This window comes from Glycine max, chromosome 16 (genome assembly GCF_000004515.6).
Source record: "Glycine max cultivar Williams 82 chromosome 16, Glycine_max_v4.0, whole genome shotgun sequence".
In the NCBI taxonomy this organism is placed as follows: domain Eukaryota; kingdom Viridiplantae; phylum Streptophyta; class Magnoliopsida; order Fabales; family Fabaceae; genus Glycine; species Glycine max.
The window spans coordinates 18,426,526-18,432,433 of NC_038252.2; positions in this window are offsets into that span (position 1 = coordinate 18,426,526).

Consider the following 5,908-nt stretch of genomic DNA (forward strand, 5'->3'; position numbering starts at 1 on the left):
TAAAAGGGAACATAAAAATCAAAGTCATGTTTGCACATTCGATTAAAGGCTGCCGTCCCTTGGGACGGACGTGTGGGGTGCTAATACCTTCCCCGTGCGTAAATACAACTCCCGAACCTTTCACTTAAAAGTTCGTAGATCGCGTCTTTTCCGGTTTTTCCGACGTTTTCCTCAAATAAACGTTGGTGGCGACTCCGCGCGTATTCCTTTCGTGGAACACGCATCCCGCGAGTCTCGCGTCGCCCTCCCGCCGAAGGGTAGGTTGCGACACTTGGTATGACCAAGCAAAGATGTCTTGGTAGTCTTTTAGCAGGATTATTAATTCTTCACGGATAGGTGCGGTAATACCTGTACCTATCTTTACTTCCCTCTTTCCACTGCCAATTCCTAAGTCTACTAGCTCTGTTTCTTCTTGATGAGGCCCCATTTCTTGGTCCTCATGGGCGACCATTCTTTCTAGTTCTGGGGGAAGTCCCACATCCTCATTTCCTTCATCTTCCGTTTGATTCATTTCTTGCTCGAAGTCGATAGACGGGTCCCAGGTATTAGTACCTTCGGGGGACTCGTCATCGGATCTGTCGTTTCAGAAAAAGAAGTAAACATGCAAATGAATGAGAATGGGTAGAGACCAGGAACAGATGAAGAAAGATCCTTGTATTATAAATTCAAAAACAAAAGACACAAAGCCTTAACAAAAGGAAAAACTCTAAAGCCTAGGCCCAACTATAGAGCTTTTAAAACCGTAAAGGTTTACATTATGCTTGTTGCGTAAATGCCGGGGCGTTCCTCCACTCGCCAATTTCCCAGCTGGAAATCAGGAGGGCATGGTCGTACCAAATCCAAAGTACTCGGAATATCATCTTCGCATATCGTGAACGCTTGACCTTTGTCTCCCGAACCCGCGCTTATAAAGCTTCTACTTATGTGGCAGGGCGGGCTTCCTTCACCTTCTTGTCTCCAACGCGAACTTTGACCATTGTTCTTCCTTCCCGCGATGCTTCTTTTCATGTCCGCCTGAGTGGGCTTATAGCCTAAACCATACTTCCCACGATTTCCTTGGGTATTTATCAGGCTAGTTATGCCGCCGTTGTTTTTTCCTAAACCCATCCCGGGTTCATAACCGTTCCCCAACATAACTCGGGCCATCATTACCGCTGCATCGGACAGACAAGGCTGCCCAAAGAGGGAGTCCACGGAGGAAATGCTGACCACCTCAAAAGACTGGAAAGCAGTTTCTAACGATTCTTCTGCGGCTTCCACATAAGGCATGGAGGATGGGCAGCTTACCAAGATATCTTCCTCGCCTGACACGATGACCAAGTGCCCCTCCACTACGAATTTCAGCTTTTGGTGGAGTGTAGAAGGCACAACTCCCACTGAGTGGATCCACGGGCGCTCCAACAGGCAGCTGTAGGGGGGGTTAATATCCATTATCTGGAAGGTGACTTGACAGGTGTGAGGGCCTATTTGTACTGGGAGATCGATCTCTCCCCTAACCTCTCGGCGAGTGCCGTCGAAGGCCCGAACCACCATTGAACTTGGTTTTAACTGGGAAGCATTGAATGGTAATTTCTCCAAAGTGCTCTTAGGCATCACGTTTAAACTGGAACCATTATCGATGAGCACCTTGGCTACGATATGGTCCATACACTTGACTGATACGTGTAAAGCCTTATTATGCCCTCTCCCCTCGGCGGGGATTTCTTCTTCGGCGAAGGCAAGATAGTTGTTGGCAGTGATATTGTTGACCAGCCCTCCGAAACCTTCTACCGAGATATCTTGGGCCACGTGAGCCTCGTTCAGCACTTTTACTAGCAGAGCCCGATGAGGCTCGGAGCTCATAAGTAACTCCAACAGCGAGACCCTAGCCGGGGTTTTGTTGAGCTGTTCGATAACTTTGAATTCGCTCTGCTGAATTATCCGAAGGAATTCGCTAGCTTCCTCTAGCGACACCCCCTTTCTACCATCCTTTTTCTCCGGGGGCCCCTTTGCTGGAATATCTTTATTCGAAGCGTGGGGTGCTTCGCCATCTTGTTCCTCCACCACTTTTCCTTTTCCCTTGACGTCTGCGGGTTGGACTGGTAGGTCCGGAGGTGCGAACACACGACCACTACGGGTCACACCACTCAGTCCCGTGATATTTGTTACTTTAGCTGACAGCGAGCTGACGTCAGTGACTTCTTCTTCCTTCTTCCCCGGAGGTGTATATCTCCACGGGACCGCGTGACTATTTTGGTACGGGAAAGGAACAGGTTTGGCCATTAAGGGGTGTCCGGGCTTTTGCGAAGCTGCGCTTTTAGTGAAGTATATCACCAAGGGTTTGGGCTTCGCAACACCGCTCCCCTCCGTAGATTGCATGCATATATGCTGCTCTTCTTTTCCTTCAATGCCAACTTCCAGTCGACCTTGATCTATCATCCGCTGTAACAATTCCTCTACTTCCAAACACGTCTCCATGTCATGCATCTCGCCGGAATGTAGCAGACAGGAATCCTCCTTACACCCACTATGGGGAATCACACCTCCCTTTTGTAGGGCCTCAAAGATAAACCTCCTAGGGGTTGCCACATCCCTTAAAGGTTTAGACCTGTGCGGCCTATCGGATTCAACTGCATTAACTGCTCCCCCTCCATGATTGGCGAGCGGGTTGGTTCTCACATTGGGCCGATCCTCTTGGAAAGTCAGCCATCCAGCATCCATTAAATGTTGGACCTTGTATTTAAGGGCCAAGCATTTTTCGACGGAATGCCCCGGGACACCCCCATGGTACTTGCAAGTTGCGTTAGGGTCATACCACTTCGGGAAAGGGGGTTCGAGGACCCTTCCGGGAGTTACCACGGCCAAATGATTGGCGATGAGGGATGGTAGAAGATCTTCGTACGTCATTGGGAGCGGGGTGAATTCCGGCAATGGCCTCGGAGGGAAGTTCCTTGTCGTGTTGGAATTACCGGCCGGTCGAGTCGTGTTCGGAGTTGGAACTTGGGGAGCTTCCCTCTGGGTGGGTGCCTTAGGCTGCACGGGTGTTGAACTAGAGGCGTTCCCAGCATGAGCCGAGAAGCTTGGGTGATGTTGCGCGTACTGATGGGTACCATGAGGTGTTTGCTGGGGTTTGACCCACGCGGGTGTTGAAGAGACGGCATGGGCATCTCCTTCCTTCCTTTTTGCCCCTGTTGCCCCGATTCTTTTGGCATTCACGTTTGTGGAGGAAACGTAATCAAACTTTCCTCTTTTCAATCCAACCTCGATTCTTTCCCCGGCAAACACCAGATCCGCAAAGTTGGACGGCATGTAACCCACTAGCTTCTCATAGTAGAACACTGGCAGAGTGTCTACCATCATGGTGATCATCTCTCTCTCAACCATGGGAGGAGCTACTTGTGCCGCCAAATCCCTCCATCGCTGCGCATATTCTTTAAAGGTTTCACCCTCTTTCTTGAACATATTCTGCAGTTGAGTACGGTCAGGAGCCATATCAGAATTGTACTGATACTGCCTTAGAAAGGCGGTAATCAGATCCTTCCAAGTACGGATACGGGAAGCTTCCAAATTAGTGTACCACACTACCGCAGCTCCGGCCAAGCTATCCTGAAAGAAGTGTATCAACAGCTTTTCATCTTTAGAGTGGGCGCCCATCTTACGGCAGTACATTTTGAGATGGTTTTTGGGACAAGTCGTCCCTTTATACTTGTCGAAGTCCGGCACTTTGAACTTCGGGGGAATAACAACATCGGGTACTAAGCAAAGATCCGTCATGTCTGCAAACGGATAGTCCCCAAATCCTTCCACAGCCCTCAATCTTTCCTCAAGGAGATCGAGCTTCCTCCTTTCTTCAGTTGCCGGGGGCGGCCCTTCCATGGACAAAACTATTGGCGAAGCTGCGATGTTGGGTTGAGGCAACGTGCCTGGTGCCGGCCCTTCGGGGATCGGGGGATAGAACTTGACATCCCTTCGAGCATAATCTTGAGGGTCCTTATGGACTTCGTCGGGCTGCTGAGGAGGTTCTCTTTCATGGACGGGAGAAGCAATGTGGCCCGCATCTTCTTGCAAGACGGGTGGTGAATAGTTGGGCGGCAATCCATAAGGGTAAGCCGCTCGGTTGTATCCCAGGTGAGGGCTGCCATCGTGCCCCAGTGTGTCCCTTCCCCGTCCTACTATGTTTGAGGGAGGATGGTGCGTAGTTGCCAAGAGAGTCGGGTCTGCTTCGGCAGCCGAACTAACAGCGACGGCGGTGGCCGCGTTCTTCTCTATGAGCTGCTTCATACCTAACATGGCCTCCATCATGGAGGCCATTTGTTCTTTCAGAGCCGACATGTCGGCTTTCATCTGTTCCTGCGTCTCCTCTTGATCACCCATCGTTTTAGATTTGGATCTGGTGCGATAGGGATCCCTTGCGGCGCGTTTAGTTATGGTGTTTTTTCCCCAAAAAACCAAACGTGAGGAGTGGGTAAAGAAAGAAAATGCATGCTAGAGATGAAAATGTAGGAGTGATTTGATTTGCACAAGCTTTTTGGAGTAGAAACATGGGACCAACTCATTTTATTTCAAAAAGGAAGTCGTATCTAGTCAAGGTCTTAGAGACCATACAAGTTTCCTAACGATTTCTAATTATGTGGGCCATTAAGTCTATCATATGCTGACAATAGCCGAGAAGCCCATGAATCTCTTCGGGGGCGGAGTAGGTGTCTGCCATCGCCTTGGCCTTGGCTAACAATCGGGGAAGTTCTTGACTCCCGTTCAAGGTAAGAGCAAACCGATCCATCCACATGGTTGCCTCTTGGTGTAAAGAGTCGATCACCCTTCCTCTAGCCTCTTTTTCCGCGTATACTTGGGCATACTCGTCCGCAATCCTATGCTCGTGGGCCGCGGCTAGACCTAACTCTTCTTGGTACTTGGCAATGATAGCTAGCATGTTGGTCTCCGTCTCGCATAAACGCTGAGACAAGCTTCTTTTGGACCTTGAACAAGCAATTAACTCCTCTTTCAGAACCATGCTATGGGCTCGCGACTGGTCTCTTTCTTCCCTCCGCAACTTGAGTTCACTATTGCTACCCCATAGAGCTCCGCGAAATTTGTTCCGGCCATACTCTTCCTTGCGAGCCCTCTTGGTCTCTTGTTCGAGGGCTCTTGCAGTAATTGCATTCTCTTCCCGTAACCCGGCACACTCCTTCCGAACGTGTGTAGCGGCCAACTTGAACTTCTCCTTGGCAAGTTTTGCCTCTCCTAACTCGCTTTTGAGAGCTTGGACTTCTTCGTCCTCTTCCGGTGCTTCAAAACTCTCTTCGCTGACGACTTTTAACTTGGCGAGCCAATCTAAACCTCGTATATGAACTTTCAGCCATTCGTGGTACCCACCAATGATGCCATTACGAATGCCTCTAAGCTCTTGATCTTTCCTTAACGGGGTTTCCCATGCCTTATGGATTCTTTGTATAGTCTTGGAATTTTGTGTGCCGAGATCCCTCACAAGGAAAGGAGACATGCTTTCTTCCGTCGGTGCTCCCCTCATGGGGTACCCTAGTTGTCTTATAGCGAGCGTGGGATTGTAGTTAATACAACCCCTCGTTCCTACCAGCGGAATGTTTGGGTATCTTCCACATGAGAAAAGGACTCCTTCTTTTCCTTCCTTCCATCGGGGGAACCAACTGATTGTTCTACCTCCTATCCCGGCCAAAAGCTGGTCCCAATCTATTCTCCTCTTTTCAGTACACGAGCGATGGCTCAGGAGCGGACATGGATGTCTTGTGTCTTGTTGGAATAAGTGTGAAACCAACCAAACACAGAGGGCGGGTAAGCAACAGATGATCCGTGCGCTACTCTTTTCGCATCTTCGGTCAAATGTATCAAATAGATCTGCCAAGACAGCTACCACCGGACTTTCCTTGCTATGGTGGTAGGCAAGGAAAGCGTC